The sequence below is a fragment of the Sebastes umbrosus genome, chromosome 1 (assembly GCF_015220745.1).
Source record: "Sebastes umbrosus isolate fSebUmb1 chromosome 1, fSebUmb1.pri, whole genome shotgun sequence".
Taxonomy (NCBI): domain Eukaryota; kingdom Metazoa; phylum Chordata; class Actinopteri; order Perciformes; family Sebastidae; genus Sebastes; species Sebastes umbrosus.
In genome coordinates, this window is record NC_051269.1 from 40,396,850 (window position 1) to 40,424,074 (window position 27,225).

Genomic DNA, 27,225 nt, shown 5'->3' on the forward strand with positions numbered 1-27,225 from the left:
TAATAAGTATGTTTTCTTTAGTGTATAATCACCTGATAATAGTAATCGCTGTGTTTTCGTTAGCTTAGAATGAGCTGTTTATATCTACATAGGGAGCGGGTCCCCTCTCCACGGAGTCCGCCATGTTGCACCGCCATGTTTCTATAGTAGCGCAGAAAGGACAAACCAAACACTGTTAACGTTTCCTGCTTGAGTCAATAATGTTACTCTCTCTCTCTCTCTCTCTCTCTCTCTCTCTCTCTCTCTCTCTCACGTCCCACATACACACACACTCTACACACTGGCTCTGCTCCAAATGACCTACAACTGGCTCTAGAGAGGGTCATTCCCGTTTTCACGTCGGTCACCGTAGCTCAAGGAGACACAGGTTTTCGACTTCCGGTGGAATCCCTCGGAATTAAATAAAAACGGTGTGTGCAGAAAAGTGACCTGTCAAAACTTTGGCCCAGACACTGCACACATTACACTGTATAGTACTATTCTTTACATGTAGCTTTATGTTATCCTCATTTAATCTGTAGCCGTGTAATGAGAACCTACAAACCCTCAAAATCAGACATACTGTACAATAAGTCAGTGCAAAAGACATGTTGTGCACAACCTTTAATGCATTATGCACTTCAGGTCTGCTGCCTCCTAACAAACCTATTTGTGAACAGATTTAAAAGTACTATTGCAGGTGGAACAATTTACATCCTGTCCTGCTCCACAATCATTTCTCAGGCTTATTTTCCAGGCTGTCTTGCTCTACAATGATTACACCTATTTCATTTTCTATTGGTGGATCAGGCTGGACATTTCCTTGACTCCATTCACCTGCTTTATCCTCTTAACAGGCAGATCTTTACATGCCTTTAAGCAACCAATGGGAAAGCTGCTGGCAGCTGCATGTGCTAGACAGGCAAACACATGTTATACCATCCAAGTTTCTACTTTGTGGAAATTCCAGACATTTAAAAATAGTTGGACCTGTGAGAACTGTGGTACTTCAAATATTACAGCCGATACCTTGCAGTTGAATTTGGTCCTGACATTGTTTACGTTCACAATTGAGCATGAGGTAACATGCAAAGCAGTGGAATCAATTCTGTGCAACATTTGGCCGTGAGAAACATGTTATCACCTCTCATCTAACAAATGGCAAACATTCACCCATCCTAACCTTTTTAAAGGGACTGTTTGTAACTTCTTAAACGTATAAATCTATCCGTGTCGGTGTCCCATGCGCACTCACTCGTGTGTGGCTACACTGTTCAGACTCCGACTCCAACACAAACTACACGGAAGCACCAAAACCGTTATATCAGTTATATCTAGTGAAACCCGTCTGTTAAACAGTGTTGGCCGTGGTCGGTGGACGCGGGGGAGACCGTAGCTTTGGTCTCCAGGGCCGGAGTCTCTGCTGTACTCTGCTCCTCTGCTCCTCTGCTTGCCTTCACTCACACACTGCGCTCGTTCACGCTATTTCGCTCCACTCTCATGTTTATGCGTGCATACTACACACTGCAGGAGAGTTAGTAGCTCTGAGAATATCTAGTGAATGTACAGTGGATGTTTGTACAGAAATAAATGCTGCAACTCCTCCAGACCAACAGAGGTTTCCCGTGTCTGGTGTCTCTGTTAACAAGCATTTCTGATTCTTACAAACAGTCCCTTTAATTTTTATCAACTGGAAATTAAATTACATTAATTCACATTTTTGTGTGTTCTTAATAAAACAATTATTGAGTATTATATTTTACATTTTAGGTCAAAATGTTTTATCATGATCATGATTAGAGTTACAAATAAATACAATTAAAATACATCTTATGAATGTGCTTATAGTTTGCTGGGCTCTGAGGACTCTCAGGACTCCCTAAGGTCTCTTCTCCACAGTCAGCCTTGAACTAGTCCCCTGCTGCCCCCTGTAGGACACAACACAAAACACATGTTGGGTTTACAGCAGAATGCAGAAAAGTGTTACTGTGTCCAAGCTTTTGACAAAGATGACTGAAATGATTAATTGGCGATAAGCCACAACAGTAGCATACAACAAATAAACAATATTCAGAAATATACAGAGATGAGTTAGTGCTACAAACTGTACTTGAGTCAAAGCCACATAGGATGGCACCAGAGCACAGAGATTTATGATCTTCATGTGGAGTCTGTGGGTTATCAGTAGTAACTGGGACATGAAGTGTGATTTTCAATTGACCTCTATTTTATTTGGGTGATGGCAGAAATCTAAGAGACTGATGCCTTAAATCCTCTGCAGGAAAAAACCCCAAAACTAACTACATGGCATGAAACCACTAGAGGTAAGTGGGAAAATATGTTACTTTTTGTGATTTATGTGAATAAATATATGCATACTTCTGTAATTGTACTGTGTTTTTATGTCACCCTAGTATACTAGCTTCTAATGTAGCCCTCTAATCTAACCGACTGAGTATACAAATTACATGTCGGCCTTGTTCTGCAGGTATTGTTTGTGTCTATTCAAGTCCCTTGTTCATGTTGCTTTGTCACTAATAAAATAATTATTTTATTCTCAACTAATCTTTTTGTCTATTAAAAGTCAGAAAATATAGAACCCCAAAATATTCAGTCAGATACGACAGATAAACGCAGCAAATCATCACATTTGAGAAGCTTTTTTGGCATATTTGCTTGAAAAATCACTACAATGATTAATCGATAATAAAAAATAGTTTCATTCATTTTCTGTCGACTGGCTAATCAATAAATCGAATAATCTTAGCAGCTTTACATGAGAAAAAGATTAATAAGCTCCTCTACAGTGATGAGGTCTTCAGGCTGAGGGACCACCAGTCTGGTGAACTGGTGCTGCAGGGGACTCGGCTGCAGAAGGTGGAAGGATGCTCGGCAGATAAGAATATGCTGTCCATGCTGGATGGCCTTCACAGAGCGCACTGTGAGAGCATAGATAAAGGCTTCAGTTCCCTGTCGGAAAGGGCTGTTTGACGGAAAGGTAAAGCTGTGAAAATATTCTAAATATAGCGTACACTTAAACTGATATTGATTTTTTTTAGGTGGGCCTTTCTTCTAGGTGGCTAAAATACGTTTTGCTGCTGCACCCGTCCACAACAGTATATGACTTTCCTCTGTGCCTGTACTCCTGTCTGTTCCTCCAAAGCAGGGGCGTTATCTACTGTAGGTAATACACTGACTATGGATAAGTAAGTATCTAATATGAACTAATTCCCTAAGGCCACCTGTGGAGTTTTCTTGTTAAAACTGTGACAAAACAATAACAATTTGCAAAAAAATCCAGTGGAATTCTGCTCAGAATATCCTAGACTTGTAATATACAATTTGAAAGCATAATAATGTACAGTTTTGGAGAACATTAAAGGAAAAGTCTAAATAAATTGTCCAGCGTGACCCTGACTATGACCTTATAAAATCTGAAGTTATTCTCCTGAACCGTTTTGGAGGAAATTAATTCACATCCAAAGTCAAAATACAATATAGCACTTGGACAATTTTGTTATATATGACATTTTTTTTAATAGATTTGCTAAAATGTGGCACTGACTATGACCATATGGAATTTAAAGCCATTTTACTGTGCCGTTTTGGAGAAATTTATAAGGAAAGTCGCCCATTGTAATCTGCAGGAAGCCCACATGCCTCATTCATTTCTTCATTTGACATTTTACTGCCATCTTCTGGCGTTAGTTAACTCCTACAGTGTCATCAGTCCTGTTCTGACCAAGCATCCTAATGCTTACAGAGCTCCGGCTCTACAGTTTCTACCTGACAATGTTCACAAACTCCAATTCAAATTTTATAGAGTAGGTAATGATTAGTTAATGATTACTAAATTAAAAAAGAAATGAGGATTTAAATGCTAATGAACCATTAGTTGATGAGTTGATTCCACTCACATTTTATAGAGTAGGTAATGATTAATTAATGATTACTTAATGAAAAATAATGAATGAGGATCTAACTGCCAGTGGTAAATGGTAAATTGGACTTGCACTTATAAAGCGCTTTTCTAGTCTTCCGACCACTCAAAGGGTAGAGCCTTTTGAGTGGTCGGAAGACTAGAAAAGCTACACTAGAAAAGCTACTTGCAGTTATAAGCGCTTTACTCAAAGGGCTTTACACTACATGTCAGCATTCACCCATTCACACACACATTCATACACTGATGGCAGAGGCTGCCATCAAGGTACCAACCTGCCCATCAGGATCTTATAATAATAATAATAAGAATAAACTTTATTTATATAGCACTTTTCTAAACAAGGTTACAAAGTGCTTTTCAGAACAAAAAACTAAAACAAAAAAACAGCAAAAAACAATAAATCAGCAAAAATAATAAAATACAAAATTCAGAGGGATCATAAAAACAAGAAACATCTGAGGATAAAATAGATTTTTAAAAAGCAGAATAAAACGGCCAGAGAGGGATGATAAAAGCCAGCATCATATTAATTATTAAAAAACGCTTTCCTATTATACTCATTGTTCACACGAGACACGAGAGTCATTACAGCCCAGTCATTTGATGTCAACTTGCACCTCAGCATGGCATCATCTCCCCAACCTTCAGAAGATAAAGGTACAGTTCACCAAGAATATAATTGAAGTGATATCCCAGGGTCACATCTGGTCGCAGGTCCCATTCTTGTTCAAGCGGCTCCGTAGGAGGCTTCTGGGTCCGATGCAAATACATGACAAGTTTCTTTAGAGAGTACCACAACAGAGATTCTTGAAACGTAATCGATCTCTCGGAGGTTGTAGCGGGTTTTAAAGCTAGAGTGAAAATACTGCTATCATATGAAACTAGAACCTAAGGAATCCATTGGTACCAACCATGTCATACTAGCTTGTCGCGAAGGAGGCTAAATAACGCTCCAAACTTGCGCACAATTTTGGCAAGGAAAAACTGTCATGCCCATTTTCAAAGGGGTCCCTTGACCTCTGACCTCCAGATATGTGAATGTAAATGGGTTCTATGGGTACCCACGAGTCTCCCCTTTACATACATGCCCACTTTATGATTATCACATGCAGTTTGGAGCAAGTCATAGTCAAGTCAGCACACTGACACACTGACAGCTGTTGTTGCCTGTTGGGCTGCAGTTTGCCATGTTATGATTTGAGCATATTTTTTTATGCTAAATGCAGTACCTGTGAGGGTTTCTGGACAATAACTCTCATTGTTTTGTGTTGTTAATTGATTTCCAGTAATACATAAATACATATATGTGCATAAAGCAGCATATTTGCTCCCATGTTGATAAGAGTATTAAATACTTGAAAAATCTCCCTTTAAGGTACATTTTGAACAGATACAAAAAATGTGTGGGGCTGCACTGTGGTGCAGTGGTTAGCACCTTTACCTGCCTCACAGCTAGAGGGTCGTATGTTCGAATCCGGCTTGGGGGCTTCTATGTGGAGTTTGCATGTTCTCCCCGTGTTAGCATTGGTGCTCTCCAGGTTCTATGGCTTCCTCCCACAGTCCAAAGACATGCAGGCTAGGTTAACTGTTCACTCTAAATTGCCCGTAGGTGTGAATGTGAGCGTTAATGGCTGTCTGTCTCTATGGGTTAAGTGGTTACAGATAATGGATGGATGGATGGAAGAAAATGCGTGATTAATTTGCGATTAATCACGATTAACTATGGACAATCTTGCGATTAAATATTTTAATCGATTGATAGCCCTAGTACATATACAAATACCCCCCACCCCCACACAAAGGGGAGGGGGACGTCCAGACAGAGAGCGACTGTTGTAAAGGTGATGTCAACCTGTCAACTAAAATATAAGAGGTATGTTATCCTCTCTAATGCGTCATTATATATTGTTCACAAAACAGTTGGTACACGTAGCATTTAACTACTGTACAACCTGTCCTATATGCCTGCTTACTGTTTTGGGGCACACCCATGTATTTTCTCTAATTAGTTATAATTAGTTAAGTGCCTGAAACCACACCCAGGCCGAAGTAACATGGTTAATTTCCAAAAAGGCTATTAGTCCCTTGTTTTGACCACTGTGGTTATAAAATACAACATGAATTAAATATTAATGGAGGTTTTTTGCTGGCGGCTACGTTATTAGTGTTATAAGTTAGTATCAAAGAAGGGACAAGGAAACAGGAGAGGGTTAGCTAGATAAGACAGATCTGTGAAACGTTCCTATTCCTAGAATTAGATTTAATTTATGTCTGCTTCATTTTAGTGTATGTATATATTTATTTCATCTTTGTCAATTATTTTTATTGATTATTTATTTATTATTTCCCTATGGTTTACTTATTTTTGATACTGTTCTGAAAATAAAATCCCGTTTTTCTTTTATATTTTCCGTTTATGGTTCTAGGTGGCTAAAATACATTTTGCTGCTCCCCCCGTCCACAACAGTATATGACTTTGCTCTGTGCCTGTACTCCTGTCTGTTCTTCCAAACCAAGGGTGTTATCTACTGTAGGTAATACACTGACTATGGATAAGTAAGTATCTAATATGAACTAATTCCCTAAGGCCACCTGTTGAGTTTTCTTGTTAAAACTGTGACAAAACAATAACAATTTGCAAAAAAATCCAGTGGAATTCTGCTCAGAATATCCTTGACTTGTAATATACAATTTGAAGGCAGCCCACATGCCACATTTATTTCTTCATTTGACATTTTACTGCCATCTTCTGGAGTTAGTTAACTCCTACAGTGTCATCAGTCCTGTTTTAAGCATCCTAATGCTTACAGAGCTCCGGCTCTACAGTTTCTACCTGACAATGTTCACAAACTCCAATTCAAATTTTATAGAGTAGGTAATGATTAGTTAATGATTACTAAATTAAAAAAGAAATGAGGAATTAAATGCTAATGAACCATTAGTTGATGGGTAACTTCCACTCAAATTGTATAGAGTAGGTAATGATTAATTAATGATTACTTAATGAAAAATAATGAATGAGGATCTAACTGCCAGTGGTAAATGGTAAATTGGACTTGCACTTATAAAGCGCTTTACTCAAAGGGCTTTACACTACATGTCAGCATTCACCCATTCACACACACATTCATACACTGATGGCAGAGGCTGCCATACAAGGTGCCAACCCGCCCATCAGGATCTTATAATAATAATAATAAGAATAAACTTTATTTATATAGCACTTTTCTAAACAAGGTTAGAAAGTGCTGTTCAGAAAAAAACTAAAACAAAAAAACAGCAAAAAACAATAAATCAGCAAAAATAATAAAATACAAATAACAGAGGGATCATAAAAACAAGAAACATCTGGGGATCAATTTAAAAAAAAAAAGCAGAATAAAACGGCCAGAGAGGGATGATAGAAGCCAGCATCATATTAATTATTCAAAAACGCTTTCCTATTAAAGAAAGTAAAAATGTAATGACCACACGAGCCACATGATTGATAAATGACTGCATATGAGGAAGTCTCGTCTTCTGAACAACGCATGCAATCTCTACCACTGCATTTACCCAATCTTTTGAGTCTCGAGCTTTAGCTGTTTTCCAATTCCTAAAAAATAATTCTGGAAGCTGTACTGATACCCATAAAAAGACATAAAAATGCACCTTTTGATATATTTGGTATTTGAGAACTGTTCCCGAATAAACATAAAACGGGTCAAAGGGATTTCTGAGCCAAACCAACAACTCTTCCATAACTCTGAGCCAGAATGGTCTCACATGTGCATTCCCAGATACAATGTAGACACAAATACACAATGTGTACATAAATTAGCCTTCATCAGTTTCAGTTTCTGTGGAGTCTTACTGAAGCGTGTTAATATCTATGTTGTATCTTATATAGTGAAAACTTGCTTACTTTACATACTTTCCACATTCTGCCAAAAATATTCAAGATTTTCCATGAATACCATTTCTCCTCTCAGAACTCTCTTGACAGTTTCACAGTAGGTGAGCCGTTACAATCCATCCATCCATCCATCAATCCAGCGGGGTACACACTGGACAGGTTGCCATACTATCACCACAAGGATGGAAAACGGCACCAAGCGGGATCACTTGGCTCTTAGGAGGGTGGTCCGCTCAGCTGAGAGAACCATCAGGACCACCTCCCTCCCAAACCTGCATGACATCTACATCAAACGATGTAGGAAAAGAACAAAAGGGTCGCCATGGAAGAAAACAGTCACCCCAACAACAGACTGTTTTCCCTGCTGCCTTCAGGGAGACGCTATCGTCTGCTGAAGGCCAATACAGAGAGAATGAGGAGGAGTTTCTTCCCTCAGGCCATCAGACTGCTAAATGAGTCTGAGACTTAAGCTTACCCCCCCTCACTACTCCGTCATTCACTTTTGCACCTTTGTAATGTTTGCACTGTTAGCACTTTTGTTATGTTGGTTTATTGGTAATGTTATGTTGGTTTATTATTTATGTTGGTTGGTTTATGTTAGTTGCACTATCTTCCTTTAACTCGTGTACAGCCAGATAGGTACATAAGCATTTCACTGTGCATTATGCTTGTATAATTGTATTTGTGACGAATAAACTTGAAACTTGAAACTTGATATCACAGGGCTGACACATAGAGACAGACTACCATTCACCCTCACATTCATAATTATGGGCAATTTAGAGTCTACTTATACAATAGTTTGTTAATTTGATTTTGTAATTGTGAAGCTGTGTTGCATATCCAAATAATCCACATTGTGGATGTGGGTTACCACATTGAATTTAGACGCTGCTCAATTTCTTATTACCAGCATTGACAGCATGAGGCTGGTATTGCTTTCACCTTGTGAGTCTCTGTGTGTGTGTGTCATCAAGTCATGGTAAAATGTGGTCCTGGAGGCACCTACTATAGCGGGAACTACCACAGAAGTTGATCTTTAAGCAACATTTTTTTTTTTTGCTGCATCTCCAACCCTCTGATTCGGTATTGAAACCTCATTATTATATCAACGTGCACCTCAGCATGGCATCATCTCCCCAACCTTCAGAAGATAAAGGTACAGTTCACCAAGAATATAATTGAAGTGATATCCCAGGGTCACATCTGGTCGCAGGTCCCATTCTTGTTCAAACGGCTCCGTAGGAGGCTTCTGGGTCCGATGCAAATACATGACAAGTTTCTTTAGAGCGTACCACAACAGAGATTCTTGAAACGTAATCGATCTTTCGGAGGTTGTAGCGGGTTTTAAAGCTAGAGTGAAAATACTCCAATCCATTGGTACCAACCATGTCATACTAGCTTGTTGCGAAGGAGGCTGAATAACGCTCAAAACTTAGCAAAATGTTGGCAAAGAAAAACTGTCATGCCCATTTTCAAAGGGGTCCCTTGACCTCTGACCTCCAGATATGTGAATGTAAATGGGTTCTATGGGTACCCACGAGTCTCCCCTTTACATACATGCCCACTTTATGATTATCACATACAGTTTGGAGCAAGTCATAGTCAAGTCAGCACACTGACACACTGACAGCTGTTGTTGCCTGTTGGGCTGCAGTTTGCCATGTTATGATTTGAGCATATTTTTTTATGCTAAATGCAGTACCTGTGAGGGTTTCTGGACAATAACTCTCATTGTTTTGTGTTGTTAATTGATTTCCAGTAATACATATATACATATATGTGCATAAAGCAGCATATTTGCTCCCATGTTGATAAGAGTATTAAATACTTGAAAAATCTCCCTTTAAGGTACATTTTGAACAGATACAAAAAATGTGTGGGGCTGCACTGTGGTGCAGTGGTTAGCACCTTTACCTGCCTCACAGCTAGAGGGTCGTATGTTCGAATCCGGCTTGGGGGCTTCTATGTGGAGTTTGCATGTTCTCCCCGTGTTAGCATTGGTGCTCTCCAGGTTCTATGGCTTCCTCCCACAGTCCAAAGACATGCAGGCTAGGTTAACTGTTCACTCTAAATTGCCCGTAGGTGTGAATGTGAGCGTTAATGGCTGTCTGTCTCTATGGGTTAAGTGGTTACAGATAATGGATGGATGGATGGAAGAAAATGCGGGATTAATTTGCGATTAATCACGATTAACTATGGACAATCTTGCGATTAAATATTTTAATCGATTGATAGCCCTAGTACATATACAAATACCCCCCACCCCCACACAAAGGGGAGGGGGACGTCCAGACAGAGAGCGACTGTTGTAAAGGTGATGTCAACCTGTCAACTAAAATATAAGAGGTATGTTATCCTCTCTAATGCGTCATTATATATTGTTCACAAAACAGTTGGTACACGTAGCATTTAACTACTGTACAACCTGTCCTATATGCCTGCTTACTGTTTTGGGGCACACCCATGTATTTTCTCTAATTAGTTATAATTAGTTAAGTGCCTGAAACCACACCCAGGCCGAAGTAACATGGTTAATTTCCAAAAAGGCTATTAGTCCCTTGTTTTGACCACTGCCATGTTATGATTTGAGCATATTGTTTTATGCTAAATGCAGTACCTGTGAGGGTTTCTGGACAATCAAAGAAATAAAACAAAGATAAAAACACTGGATAAAATATACAGGAGAAACAGACAAAAAACACAAGTTAAAACATAAAATATTGCATTATTCGTGTCATATTAGTGAGTGCAAAAGAATGTGGTTCTGTGATTCTTATGTGTAAATGGAAATGAGCATTGATACAAGTGTGCTGAACGAATAATCATTGGCAGAATGATTTTTTTTTTTAAATAATAAGTTAGTATGAAGACTTACACCGGGGAAATAAAGTCTCACTCACAGGGTAAGTGGTACTGGTTGCAACATCAGTGAAATACACTTAGCGGAGGTATTAATTCCCAAATATGCATATTAGTAACTTGTTTTGACATAACCACATGGTTAAAAAGTAAAGCATGGATTTAATGAGTGGAGGTAATTGCAAATAGTAAAGTATTAGTATGGCAATAGTTGCAATGGCAGAGTGGCACTGTTCCTATAGGCTATCTGCTCGTGCTTTTTGACTCCAGGGAAGTGAAGTAAAGTTTGGTTGTAGCGTTATCCATGTAGCCTTAGCAGGTTATATCCTGGATCCAGCAGCAAAATTCAACTGCAGTCAATTCGTCATGGTCTGCCCGCTGCAGACGACATGCTGGACTCAGTCTGCAGAGCCCTGAAGCCCCTCCTCTGCTGCTGGACAGAGCGAATGAATAAAAGAAGAATGAAAATAACAAAATATTAAGTACAGTGCAACAGCATTTTTTCTTAAATAGGCCTACTTTTAATTCTCAGGAAAGAAAACTGAATATTTCACCCCTCAGGTGGGAAGTTGTGTGAATATCTTGTATTAACCAGGCTAATATTCTTGGGCTTTATATCATATAATTTTTCATTCATTAATTTTTTGCCCCAGTTTGAATATTTATATCTCTTATTAGTACCCTACATTTCCCTTTATTTCTCTCACTCACTGAAGGCCCTTTTAGACACAATGCAACAACGGCACCACTGTACTCTGAAATTATCGTTATTATTATTTATAATAATTCAAATTTATAATAATTATTATGAATTGTCTGTTATTTAAAATGGCTTGCGGCACACCACCACAGCTTTGCTGTGATGCTGTGATGTGTGGAAAGCACAGCTCAAACGCACTGCGATGTTGCGAGCAGCTCTCCTCTGCTGGGAAAAGACATTTGGTGTCGCGCTATTGCCATCCAGGTGGAAAAAGAAGGCCTTATTGCTTATACACACTGTACAGTGCCAGAAACAGGTTGAGATTACGAAAAGGAAAAAAACTGTGAAAAAGAAAGGGCAATGAAAAAACGAGAGTCTTCCGGGAAAATCGTAAGAGTTGGCAAGTATGAGTGCAGGTGGTACCTGCACTCATACTTGCTATCTGATGATGTTGAATCTCTGATGTTCAAACAGCAGCAGGTAGTTTAGCAGATGATGTTGTACTTGTTGACAATAATTTGTAGACCTAAAGTCCAACAGAAAAAAGTGTCAACGTAATTAATAGGTCAAATCATTTTCATCTTTGGACAGCTTTCAAAAGAAACCCAGTCATCATTATATGGCTGTACATGCTGTACATTTCCAGAACAAAACTAAACTGGTAATTGTTTTGGGATACACCCATTTATTTACTGTAATCCGCAAGCAAGCGAGCCAAGTTTATTTATATACAGTAGCACCTTTCGCAGACACGTCACAAAGTACTTCACAGTCAAAGAAATAAAATCACATAAAATAAAAATAGAATCAAAGAAATAAAACAAAGATAAAAACACTGGATAAAATATAAAGGAGAAACAGATAAAAAGTTAAAATATAAAATATCACCTAAATGTCTGAACAGATGTTTCTTTTTGTTTTAGCTGCTTTTTAAAAGAGTCCACAGAGTGAAAAGACCTCAAGCTTATTGAGAGACTATTCCAAAGCAGCAGCATTTTGGATGGTTTGTAAGCGGTGTAAGGAGGAATTATTAAATAGTAGTAGTCCAACCTTGATGACATAAAAGTGTGTATTAGGATCTCCATTTCATGTCTCGACACCACAGGCCTAAGTTTAGCTATGTTTCTCAAGTGAAAGAAACATGATCTAGTCAGCGTCTTAATGTGAGCATCCAAACTCATGGATTGGTCAAAAATCCCACCCAGATTACGCAGACGAGACCGAGAAGATGAGGCTAAGGCACCAAGGTTCTGCTTGATCAGTGAGTGAAGGTGATCCGGAGCAAGAATCAGGACTTACGTTTTATCTGCATTTAACTGCAGAAAATGTTTTTGCATTTAAACAACAGTTCAGAATAGAAAGACTCATCAGTTTTAACTGAAAAATACAACTGGATGTCATCAGTTTACAAATGATAAGAGATGTTGATAAAACTATTAATAATCTGTCCTGGTGGCAGTATGTATATAGAGAATAAAATGTTTCTCAAGATCAATCAATGGCGAACACCACATGGCAAAACAGCTAAGTCCAACACAAATTCCCCCACAGAGACTGACAAAGTCCTGGCTGAGAGACAGGAAGAGAACCATTCCAATGCCGTCCCAGAAAAGCCAATAAGGTAATTTAGCCTGTGGATTATAATGTGATGGTCAGCAGTATCAAATGCTGAGCTATAGTCCAATAAAACCCAAACTGAACAATCTCCATCGTCAGCAGCCATTAAAATATAATTTGAGACATTAAGGAGAGCTGTTTCCGTGGAGTAAAGTTTACAGAAACCAAATTAAAATGTATCAAACACCCTGTGCAGTTCCAGTATTTGAACAAGTTATTTTTCAACAACCTTTTCTGAATTTTGGAAAAGACAGGGAGTAGGCCTGTAGTTCTCTGGCAGAGAGGGGTCCAGTTTCGGTGCCTTCAATAAAGGTTGAACAATAGCCTGCTTAAAATACCTGGGGACACACCCTGATAAAAGAGAGTGGTTTAAATTGTTGACTATGCTATAATAGGGCCAATAGGACATCAAGTAGGCTAGAGGAGGGTTTCATTTGTCCTAACAAGGCTGCAATGTCATCTATGGACACAGGAGAAAAGGAGTCCAAGATGGATGGATTTGTGTAACCTCTAGTGAGTTGACTGGACAAGGGTGAGATGTTTGCACTAACATTTACAACCTTATTGATAAAATAATTAGGATAGTTATTGCAGTCACTGTTAGAGAAGATCGGTAATGTCTGAAGTTTGAGAGAGACAATACAGTTTATAGCATCAAAATAGTGTGCTGAAACGCTCTGCTCCACGGGCAAGCTCAATTGGTCAGAATGGATAATAAGTCTTGTTGATTCTCTTCTTTGAGCTTAAACAGGCGGTTGTAAATTAAGAGCCTCAGCACCTAGTGCCCTGAGGTCAGGTAACAGTTTTTGAAAGAAGATCCAGAATTAGGGAATAACTTAATTATCCTTTTCATGTTTCAATATTCTTCGTCTTTCGATCATCGTCGGCTACACTTGAGTGTGCTGTAAATACCTTGGGGAATTCCATCCCACCATTTCTCATATTGCCCTACAAAAATGTCCGGCCTTTCTTCACCAACAATGGCTCTCCTGGCTGCATTGGTACAGCATATGGGTCTGGGTGGATGCAAGACTTGCTCGTCAACAGCTGCTGTGACAGCTGGATGAATGCCCCTCAAACTCATCCATTTTGATTTCATGTTTAAACTTTTTGGAGGACGTTTGTTCTACTCATTGAATAATTTTCTTGCATTATAATTTGATGTCTTCCTGTTGACTCTCTCTGTTGTGTGGGAAAAGGCGTACACATTTATACATCTGGCCCCAGGACTTAAGACAATTTAATTAATTTAATTTAATTTAATTGGCAGATGTCGCTAATGATGCTGAACAAAAAGGATTGTGACGCAGACCAGAACAAAGCCATAAAAACTGTCTTAAGTTGTGGCATGCAGAAAATCATTGTCTTAATGGCCGAAGTCTAATGTCTTAATCTAAGAATACATCTCTTACAACACTGCACCCTAATTAACTTTTAGGTTAAGTGTGTCAAGTACTGGCAGTCCCAACCGCAAAAACATTTGCAGCTACACCCATCACCATCCATCATAGTTGAGAGGTGAACTACATTACAGTAGCGGCACTGGAGGGCAGGTGTAGTGGAAAGCCTCCCAGCATGCACTGGGGCAACAGGTGTATTAATATCAGTCTCTGTTCCTATGGGTCATCTGTGGTCAGTCTTATATAAATATGGTTACACTATCAGTGTTGTCGTGTGTGCGTATGTTGCTGTACTGATCCCCTGCTCTGAGAAGCTAATAACAGCATCCTCTTGAGCTGGAAACTTCCACACGCTGATAAAAAGCTGTTCATCTCTTTGGTGGCAAAAGTGAGATAGCAGACAATGATTGAACAGCAGCCATATTGGGGCATCCTGCTTGCTTCTGACTGTTATCCTCTGCTCCATCGAGCACATGGGTGTAGACGTCCTAGGCCAGGAAGGAACCTGGACTGGTGATGCTGAACCTTGAAACCTCCAGTCCACATATACTGAGAATGGACTTTTCAGTAGGAGACATCTTGTGTCCAGCAGTTAAACTTTTTATGAGTGTTTTCTATTTTGTTAGAATGTTAATCCACTTAACTTAGCTGTGAGTTACTGCAAAATAAAGTTTCACATGCAAAACATACAATGAGGTGATACTGTATATTTCTTTTGCAGACCTGGAGCGACTGGAGGGATGTCTCAAGTGTGGAGCCCTCTCCTTGGGCTTCAGAAGCCTATGAGGGGATGCACAGGGTGTGAGCAGCCTCCACAGGGCTCCAAAGAGCTCTGGAGGGATGCCTGGCACCAAAGAGAGGGGAATGCAATTCAAATGCCTGCCTCTGGTTATGCAGGGCAAAGGGGATCGGACCCAAACGCAGAACGAGGAGGAAGCAGGATGACTTCTGTGATTTTATTGGTGAAATACCTTACAGGCAGGTACAGGTGGGCAGACAGGTGGGCTGGAAGGCAAAGGGGCATGTACACAGGAAACAGGCAGGCAGGTAGGTAGGTAATGGTACAGGTAAGCATACAGATAATAGATGCTTGAACACAAGAGCACCAAGCAAGAAACAAACAAAGCAACTAGGACATAACCTCTATGAACAGATATCTGCATGTGAATGCAGAATCTGTAGGCAACGGGACAAGATTTTTGTATCGGTAGCGTTCTGGTTTGTAATCTGAGTAGTATTGACCAATCACGTCCGAGGTCTGATCTGAGATCTGCAAAAACTTGCAAAAACTCTTACGAGACTGCCTGCCCGACAACCCTAAGCTGAACCATTCGAGGTCAATGCATAACCTTAACAATCTCGTGGGAGTTTCCCCAGTTTGGGGGCTCTGTTCTAGCCACTACCCTGCAGGATGGATGGATGGAAAATGGCAATGAAGGGGCCTGGGGAATAGGGAATGCGGCTGGAGAGGAGAGACCAAGAGACAGACTGTGACAGCCTTAGCCGTCCAGGGTTAACCCCAGTAGTCCGTGTGGATGTGTTCTCCTGCCTAATGGACACCTGGTAAAACACTCTCTGCCTCTCACATCCCTTAGAACACAGTGGTGAACGTAAAAGCAGACATATAGGAAAGACTCTTGTTGCCCCTTATTAATCATTTGACAGAATTCAAATTCTGTGCTATACAATTGAGCCACCAAAGTTGAAGACTGTGACCTGGTTCTGCATCATGCAGAAGCCAAATGGATTTTTTCTTTTATCTGAGAAGGTTTTCCCATAATGTAAGTTGTTCTGGGGACGATCTTTCATTTACTGCAATCTAGTGGAAATATTGTAAAATACTGTACACTTCTTATGTTCCTACTCATAACTTGTCAGGCAAGGTCAAGTGGTTAACTTGGTTGCTTGTCTAGATATTCAACATTCTTAAACTTGGCTACCACTTCAGAAAACATACCGAGCATCATTGTGCCACTTAATTACCCTACTGGCTCCTATAAATGGTCCAGTACACCAAGGGAGGCAGCACAGGTCTGCGGCTCACAGAGACTCTCTTCTGACAACTGACGCAGCACTGCCAGTCAGCCTCCAAGGACAACTGCCTGCCTCACACCTGGAAAGGTAAGTGAATGATGATGACAATAATGATGGGGGCAGTGGTGGAGGTGATTAACAGAATATACACTATACATTTTATGATTGGGCTATTCATGAGATATAATTGGTTAACACTAATTAACACAAATGGGTAAAATCAGTTCCCTTGCAAATTTGTACCCTGGCATTGTGTTTATCTTTACAATCCAAGTTACATTTCGAGGGTCACAAGTGACTTATAATGTCATAGTTATATTATATGTCTCTGGACGCCAACACTGGCTTCTACACGGTCCCATTCTCACAGTTGAATTCTCGAACAAGCTCTTTCACTCACTAGCTGAGTTTCCATTTAATATTTTTATGTGTATTTTGAAGCATGGCATTAGAAAAGCTGTATGGAAATGGCAAAATTCGATAAAAGTTCCTCAGTCTTTTCCTGGGTATTCCCATAACGCACGAATGCTTGTCTTTGTCTACGGACATCATGAAACATGGCCAATACTAGCGGACATGAAAGAACAATTAACACTTGCCCAATTGAAAAAAATTCATGAAGACCCCTCGCCATTTTTCCATCTTACATGGGTTAGATGGCCAAGGCAATCTGTTTTGTTTCCAGTTCACAATCTCTACTTTTTCTACACTGTCTACTAGGAGCTTACAGCCATGCAAAGCCTACTTCTGTCAACTTCTGACAAAACTACATTGTAGCCGAGTTTATTTGTTCCAAACCAGTTGATGGAAACGTGCCTAGTTTGCATTTCTTTCTTGCAACATTTCAAAAGTTTGCTTAAAATTCAATTGAATGGAAACATGGCTACTGTTGGATTCCCAAACACCCACTTCAAGAGTTACACTGGAAATAAACCATCTTTTAATCTATTAATGTAATCTAATTTCTGACCTTGTTGATGGTAGAATGATTTGATAATTTTGTGAGTTTGTATTTGCATTTACATCCTTATTGAGCAAGCCATTAGAGTCTGCTTTCACACAGTTTGTTAAAATGTCTCTTTTGTTCTATTCAGCAAGTGTACGTCTAATCTGCTGGATGTGGCCCATAATGGGGATGACTCAGGGTATGCTGTTGCTCCTACTAATGCAGACTTTAACAGGATGGACAGGTAAAGTGTCACATATTACCAGTTTACACATTAAGCTCAAATTCTTATGAGATTAAAATTTCACTAATCAATAGTTTATATTAACAATAGATCAAATAAATTAAATAATTCTTGTAATGTGAAGGGAGTTGCAGGGAGTGTCAAAACCACAGAGGATTACCACCTCACTCTGCAGTCCCCTCCAGCTCTATAGAACATTACAGCATCTTTCTGCTTATTGTTTTGGTATTACAGCCAGCAACTTTATTATTTACCTTCACTCTCGCCACTCTCATCAACCTTGTTTCCAGTCTCGGGGGGCAGTTGTTTCAGTGACAAAGCTCTGATAGACCCACTGTATACTGCTTTCCCAGCACCAAATGGCTGACAGAAAAATTGAGTGGTGACTAAACTGCATGTCCATGTTGTTTACAGCTTGTTCCACTGCCCCCAAGTGGCCAAACAAATTAGTCATTGGTGCATTAAAATTGAACATGCATGGAACAAATAGCAGTGAACAATAGTCTGATCTTTAATTTTAGACAGCTGTAGTATTCCTACCCTCTATAAAATAAGTGTGGGTAGGACCCTGAGTTCTCTTAACCCTGGTACTCAGCGTCAGTTATTATCTTAACTTTCCCTCCGTGTTTTAGCTAGTAGATTAAATTCTAAATAAATACATTGTAAAAGTGTATGTGTTTAGAACATTATGATTGAAGTTTATGATGGCCATTGCCATGTTCAATTATGTCTCATAAGTTGTTGCAGCAAATTCTGGGTTGCACATATTTGGTGATAAATGTAACCATTTTTTATGAATCAAGAATTGATAAATATGATCAATAATCCCTCCTAAATACAACATTAAGACACCAAGACCAAGACCAAGAAAAAAAAAGCTTTTTTTTAATCTTTCATGTCAAAGTATAATACATTGATAGACACATGAAGGTCATGCCTATTATGCACTATAAGCAAATTCATAATTATAATGCATTCATAAGGCTTTATAAAACTCTTTATACATGTTTATAATCATGCATGACAACCTTTAACAAGCTTTATGAAGTATTGTAAGAGATGGACATAATGTTTTAAGTTCAGCATTCATAATGCGTTATACCTCCATGCCAAAGTCCCAACGGTGTTTAAAGGGAGAATCTGAGTCCTGGCTTACACAGCATTATAACTAATGTAACTTTAGCTAGTCATAAAGACACATAGAGAACTGCTCTAACATATAATAACAGATTATAAATTCTAAGTTTCTGAACTGGAATAATGTCCTATAACCACCAATAACACGACATAGGATGACTTTGTGAGCTTTAATTAAAGTGACAGCACTGTATACGTTTTTTAGCAATTGCATGATACTATAACAATTATGAGGACTTATGAGTAGTATTTGCTGGCTACAGATACGTACATTTGTAATTGCGTCGTGGTGCGTGTCTTTGGGAGGAATGTTGTTTTCCTATGTGGTTACGGCAACTATGTAAGTTCCAAATCCGAGCCCGGCGAAAAAAATATGTGTTCCCTTTCTAGATGTTCTTGCCTAAACACACATTATCCCTGATTAAGTGCATTATCTGATTTATCACATTGGGATAAAGTGTCTTTATTTTTTCACCTTCTCCAACCACAACTGCTCCACCCACACCTGCTCCAACCACAGCTACTCCAACCACAGCTGCTCAAACCACAACTGATTCAACCAAAATTGCTTCAACCACACCTGCCACAGCCACAGCACCACTAAGTCCTCAAGTGAGACTAGCCGACTGTAACCACCGCTGCTCTGGCAGAGTGGAGATCTTCCACCTCGGCCGTTGGGGGACGGTGTGTGATGACTTCTGGAATTTGAATGACGCTCAAGTGGTTTGTCGACAAATGGGCTGTGGCAAGGCTCTGGCAGCACCAGTACATGCATATTTTGGACAGGGCACTGGACAAATTTGGTTAGATGACCTTCAGTGTACAGGGAATGAGACATCACTAAAAGACTGTGCACATGGAGGATTAGGGAACCACAACTGTCTTCATTTAAGGGATGCGAGTGTCATTTGTGAAGGTACGTTTATGCACACAGTAAGCACAATGCAGTTGGTATTGTTCACATATAATTAGAGAAGGCACATTATATCCCAGCACTAACTGGATACCATACAGAATGAAAACATTTTTTTTACAACAAGCCACACTTTCAATTAATACAAAAGGTTCTCAAACTCCAATTTGTACCATACAGAATGGGCTTCCTCTTCCACCGTGATAAGCAGATATCCAATAAAGGCATTCATTTTTGTTAGGAGACCATTTATTTATGAACCATGTTTAAAAAGGAGCCAAATAATTAAATGATCAAGTACAGTTACGTTGAAGAAATGGGGCTTTTGCTCAATACTGGTGTAATTGCAACCTGCAGTTGCCATGTGGGTTGACAGAGATTTTGCTTTCACTTCAACCAGAAATTCCCACAGTGAGAGTGGTCAACTCTAACACCCCCTGCTCTGGCAGAGTGGAGATCCTCCAGCTCGGCCGTTGGGGGACGGTTTGTGACGACTTCTGGAATTTGAATGATGCTCAAGTGGTTTGTCGACAGCTGGGCTGTGGCAAGGCTTTGTCTGCACCAAGAAGTGCACGTTTTGGACAGGGCACTGGAGAAATTTGGTTAGATGACCTTCAGTGTACAGGGAATGAGACATCACTAACAGACTGTCCACATCGGGGATTAGGGACCCACAACTGTGGTCATGCTGAGGATGCTGGTGTCATTTGTGAAGGTAAGTTTATGCATACAGTAAGCACACTGCAGTTGGTATTGTTCACAAATAATCAGAGAGGCACCTTATATCCTAGCACTAACTGGATACCATACAGAATGGGCATCTTTATTTACAACAAGCCACATTTACAATTAAAACATACGTTTCCAAACTCTAATTTGTATCATACAAAATGAGGATCCTTTTCCACCACAATAAGCAAATCTATTATTAAGATCAACAAGCCACATTTATAATTAATACGCAAGTTTCTGAAGTCCAATTTTTACCATACAGAATGGGCATCCTCTTCCACCGCGCTAAGCAGATATCCAATAAAGGCATTAGTTTGTGTAAAGACCATTCATTTATAAACAATGTTTAAAAAGGAGCCAAATTATTAAATGATCAAGTACAGTTACATTGAAGCAAGTGGGCAGTTGCTCAATACTGGTGTAATTACAACATGCAGTTATCATTTGGGTTGACAGAGATTTTGCTTTTACTTCAACCAGAAATTCCCACAGTGAGAGTGGTCAACTCTCTCAGCCGCTGCTCTGGCAGAGTGGAGATCCTCCAACACGGCCGTTGGGGGACGGTTTGTGACGACTTCTGGAGTTTGAATGATGCTCAAGTGGTTTGTCGACAGCTGGGCTGTGGCGGGGCTTTGGCAGCACCAGGAAAAGCACGTTTTGGACAGGGCACTGGACAAATTTGGTTAGATAACCTTCAGTGTACAGGGAATGAGACATCACTAACAGACTGTCCACATCGGGGATTAGGGAATCACAACTGTGGTCATGATGACGATGCTGGTGTTATTTGTGACGGTAAGTTTATGCATACAGTAAGCACACTGCAGTTGGTATTGTTCACAAATAATCAGAGAAGGCACCTTATATCCTAGCACTAACTGGATACCATACAGAATGGGCATCTTTATTTACAACAAGCCACATTTACAATTAATACACAAGTTTCCAAACTCCAATTTATACCATACAGAATGGGAATCCTCTTCCACCGCGATAAGCAAATATACAATAAAGATATTACTTATTGTTAAGACCCATTATATAAAAAATGTTTAAAAAGGAACAAAAGGATTAAATGATCAAGTTAAGTTACATTGAAGAAATGGGACTTTTGCTCAATACTGGTGTAATTGCAACCTGCAGTTGTCATGTGGATTGACAGAAATTTTGCTTTCACTTCAACCAGAAATATCCACAGTGAGAGTGGTCAACTCTAACAGCCGCTGCTCTGGCAGAGTGGAGCTGTTCCGTCACGGCTATTGGGGGACGGTGTGCGACGACTTCTGGAATTTGAATGATGCTCAAGTGGTTTGTCGACAGCTGGGCTGTGGCAGAGCTGTGGCAGCACCAGGAAATGCACGTTTTGGACAGGGCACTGGAGAAATTTGGTTAGATAACCTTCAGTGTACAGGGAATGAGACATCACTAACAGACTGTCCACATCCGGGATTAGGGAACCACAACTGTGCTCACAGGGAGGATGCTGGTGTCATTTGTGAAGGTAAGTTCATGCATACAGTAAGCACACTGCAGTTGGTATTGTTCACATATAATTAGAGAAGGCACATTATATCCTAGCACTAACTGAATACCATACAGAATGGACATGTGTTTTTTACAACAAGTATAGTAGGTTAAACTTTATTTAAATATCTCCTTTTAAACACACTGTTACAAGACAAATAAAACATCGAACAATAACAGAAACCAAAGAATGATCACAATAGGGAACACAGAACAAAAAGAGACAGACCAAACTAAAACAAAGAAAGACGTGTGGATGAGGCCTATAAAAAGGCTTGCCTGAAAAGATGGGTTTTTAGAAGCCGCTTGAGGGAGTCCAAAGTTTCAGCAGCACTAACAGATTGGGGGAGGTGATTCCAGAGGGTTGGAGCTAAAACAGAAAAGAACCGGTCACCTTTTGCTTTGCACTTTGAGCGGGGATGGATAAAAGCCCACAATTTGAGGATCGGAGAGGTCGAGAGGTAGAATAAGGAACAAGAAGATCAGAAATGTAACTGGGGGCAAGGTCATGTAGTGCCTTATATGTAATTAACAAGATCTTATAGTTTATTCTGAATTTTACAGGAAACCAATGAATGGATGCCAGAACAGGGATAATGTGAGACCGACGGCTAGTTCTGGTCAATAACCTGGCAGATGCATTTTGAACCAACTGCAGGCGATTTAAAACAGTTTGACAGAGGCAGGTGTAGAGGGAATCACAACAGTCTAGACGGGAGAAAATGAAAGTGTGAATTACTAGTTCAAGATCTGTGGAAGAGAAGATGCATCTGATTTTTGCAATGTTTCTTAGCTGGAGAAAACAGGACTGGACTGGTTTAGTGACGTGATGGTCAAAAGTCATATACCGGTCAAAGATGATACCAAGATTCTTAGCGGGAGGACTGATATTTCAATGTAATGGGCCAATAAACTGATAAAGTGCAGTGGCAAAATTATCGGGTCCAATTAAAAGAATTTCACTTTTATCTGGTTTACGTGGTGAAAGTTAAAAGACATCCCTTCTGTGGTCGCAGCTTAGCAATCATGGAGGGAGGACAGCTGAGCCACATTTACAATTAATACACAAGTTTCCGAACTCCAATTTGTACCATACAGAATAGGTATCCTCTTCCACCGCAATAAGCAAATATACAATAAAGGCATTACTTAGTGTTAAGACCATTTATTTATAAACAATGTTTAAAAAGGAACCAAATGATTAAATGATCAAGTACAGTTACATTGAAGAAATGGGGCTTTTGCTCAATACTGGTGTAATTGCAACCTGCAGTTGCCATGTGGGTTGACAGAGATTTTTTTTTCCCTTCAACCAGAAATTCCCACAGTGAGAGTGGTCAACTCTGACAGCCGCTGCTCTGGCAGAGTGGAGATCCTTCAACACGGCCGTTGGGGGACGGTGTGTGACAACTTCTGGAGTTTGAATGATGCTCAGGTGGTTTGTCGACAGCTGGGCTGTGGCAGGGTTTTGTCAGCACCAAGAAATGCAAGTTTTGGACAGGGCACTGGACAAATTTGGTTAGATAACCTTCAGTGTACAGGGAATGAGACATCACTAACAGACTGTGCACATCGGGGATTAGGGAACCACAACTGTCGTCATGCTGAGGATGCTGGTGTCCTTTGTGAAGGTGAGTTTATGCATACAGTAGGCCCAATGCAGTTGGTATTGTTCACATATAATTAGAGAAGGCACTTTATATCCCAGCACTAACTGGATACCATACAGAATGGACATCGTTTTTTTACAACAAGCCACATTTACAATTATTACACACTTTTCCGAACTACAATTTGTAACACACAGAATGGGCATCCTCTTCCGACGCGATAAGCAAATATACAATTAAGGCATTAGTTTGTGTAAAGACCATTTATTTACATCAATGTTTTAAAAGGAACCAAATAATTAAATGGTCAAGTACAGTTACATTGAAGAAATGGGGCTTTTGCTCAATACTGGTGTAATTGCAACCTGCAGTTGTCATGTGGATTGACAGAGATTTTTCTTTCACTTCAACCAGAAATTCCCACAGTGAGACTGGTCAACTCTGACAGACGCTGCTGTGGCAGAGTGGAAATCTTCCACCTCGACCGTTGGGGGACGGTTTGTGACGACTTCTGGAATTTGAACGATGCTCAAGTGGTTTGTCGACAGCTGGGCTGTGGCAGAGCTGTGTTAGCACCAGGAAAGGCACTTTTTGGACAGGGCACTGGACAAATTTGGTTAGACAACCTTCAGTGTACAGGAAATGAGACATCACTAACAAACTGTCCACATCGGGGATTAGGGACCCACAACTGTCGGCATTTAGAGGATGCTGGTGTCATTTGTGAAGGTAAGATTATGCATACCGTAAGCGCACTGTTAGTATTGTTCACATATAATTAGAGAAGACACATTATATCCTAGCACTAACTGGATACCATACAGAATGGACATTTGTTTTTTTACAACAAGCAACACTTACAATTAATACACAAGTTTCCGAACACCAATTTATACCATACAGAATGGGCATCCTCTTTCACCGTGATAAGCAAATATACAATAAAGGCATTACTTTGTTTTAAGACCATTTATTTATAAACAATGTTTAAAAAGGAGCAAAGGGATGAAATGATCAAGTAAAGTTACATTGAAGAAATGGGGGTTTTGCTCAATACTGGTGTAATTGCAACCTGCAGTTGCCATGTGGGTTAACAAAGATTTTTCTTTCACTTCAACCAGAAATTCCCACAGTGAGACTGGTCAACTCTAACAGCAGCTGTTCTGGCAGAGTGGAGATCTTCCGCCGCGGCAGTTGGGGGACGGTGTGTGACGACTTCTGGAGTTTGAATGATGCTCATGTGGTTTGTCGACAGCTGGGCTGTGGCAAGGCTCTGTCAGCACCAGGAAATGCACATTTTGGACAGGGCACTGGACAAATTTGGATAGATGACCTTCGGTGTACAGGGAATGAGGCATCACTAACAGACTGTGCACATCAGGGATTAGGGTCCCACAGCTGTGCTCACAGAGAGGATGCTGGTGTCATTTGTGAGGGTAAGTTTATGCACATAGTAAGCACACTGCAGTTGGTATTGTTCCCATATAACTGGAGAAGGCCCATTATATCCTAGTAGTAACTGGATACCATACATTTTTTTACAAGTCACATTTACATTTAAAACACAAGTTTCCGAACTCCAATTTGTACCATACAGAATGGGCATCCTCTTCCACCGTGATAAGCAGATATCCAATAAAGGCATTCGTTTTTGTTAAGACCATTTATTTATAAACAATGTTTAAAAATAAGCCAAATGATTAAGTGATCAGGTACAGTTACATTGAAGAAATGGGACTTATGCTCAATACTGCTGTCATTGTAACCTGTAGTTGCCATGTGGGTTGACAAAGATTTTGCTTTCAATTCAACCAGGAATTCCCACAGTGAGAGTTGTCAACTCTCACAGCCGCTGCTCTGGCAGAGTGGAGATCCTCCACAACAACCGTTGGGGGACGGTGTGTGACGACATTTGGGATTTGAATGATGCTCAAGTGGTTTGTCGAGAGCTGGGTTGTGGCAAGGCTCTGTTAGCACCAAACAGGGCATTTTTTGGGTCGGGCAGCGGACAAATTTGGTTAGATAATGTTCGGTGTTCAGGAAATGAGTCATCACTAACAGCCTGTCCACATCAGGGATTTGGTTCTCACAACTGTATTCCCAGAGAGGATGCTGGTGTCATTTGTGAAGGTAAGTTTATGCATACAGTAAGCACTGCAGTTGGTATTGTCCACATACAACTAGAGAAGGCACATTATATTCCAAGGATTAAATGATCAAGTACAGTCACATTGAAGAAATGGGGCTTTTGCTCAATATTGGTGTTACTGCAACTTGCAGTTGCCAAGTGGGTTGACAGAGATTTTGCTTTTATTTCAACCAGAAATTCCCACAGTGAGACTGGTCAACTCTAACAGCAGCTGCTCTGGCAGAGTGGAGATCCTCCAACACGGCCATTGGGGAACGGTTTGTGACGACAACTGGGATTTGAATGATGCTAAAGTGGTTTGTCGACAGCTGGGCTGTGGCAATGCTGTGGCAGCACCAAGCAGGGCACGTTTTGGACAGGGCAAAGGACTCATTTGGTTAGATGACCTTCGGTGTACAGGGAATGAGTCATCACTAACAGACTGTGCACATCGGGGATTAGGGTCCCACAACTGCCGTCATTTTGAGGATGCGAGTGTCATTTGTGAAGGTAAGTTTATGCACAGTGCAAGCACACTGTTGGTATTGTTAACATATAAATAGAGAAAGCACATTATATCAAAAGGATTAAATGATCCAGTTACATTGAAGAAATGGGGCGTTTACTCAATACTGTTGTAATTGCAACCTGCAGTTGCTGTGTGGGCTGACAGAGATTTTGCTTTTATTTCAACAGAAATTCTTCCAGTGAGACTGGTCAACTCTAACAACTCCTGCTCTGGCAGAGTGGAGATCCTCCAACATGGCCATTGGGGGACGGTGTGCGACGATTTCTGGAGTTTGAATGATGCCCATGTGGTTTGTCGACAGCTGGGCTGTGGCAGAGCTCTGTCAGCACCAAAAAATGCACGTTTTGGACAGGGCACTGGACTAATTTGGTTAGATAACCTTCAGTGTACTGGGAATGAGACATCACTAACAGACTGTCCACATCCGGGATTAGGGAAACACAACTGTGCTCACAGAGAGGATGCTGGAGTAATTTGTGAAGGTAAGTTTATGCATACAGTAAGCACACTGCAGTTGGTATTGTTCACATATGATTAGAGAAGGCACCTAATATCCTAGAACTAAGTGGATATCATAAAGTATGGACATCTCTTTTTACAACAAGCCACATTTACAATTAAAACATATGTTTCCAAACTCTAATTTGTATCATACAGAATGAGCATCCTCTTTCACCACAATAAGCAAATTTACTATGAAAGCAATACTTAATGTTTAGATCATTTAATTCTAAACCAAGTAAAAACAAACGTACCAAAGAATTTAATGATCAAGTACAGTAACATTGAAGAAATGGGGCTTTTGCTCAATACTTGCTTGTAATTGCAACCTGCACTTGTCATGTGGACTGACAGAGATTTTGATTTCACTTCAAACAGGAATTTCCACTACAACCACACCTGCTCCAACCACAACTACTCCAACCAGACCCGTTACAACCATGACTAATCCAACCACGACTATTATCACAACCCCACCCATAGCTGTTAAAACCATGATAGCTTCAACTACTCCAAGCACGACCACTTCAA

The 27,225-nt window shown here is 40.1% G+C and overlaps 1 protein-coding gene across 2 annotated transcripts in view; it reads left to right on the plus strand.

The window, feature by feature from the left end:
* Positions 1-27,225, plus strand: part of LOC119489494 (deleted in malignant brain tumors 1 protein-like) — a 76,632-nt gene that overhangs the window by 13,469 nt on the left and 35,938 nt on the right. The gene's annotated exons all lie outside the window — the stretch shown is intronic.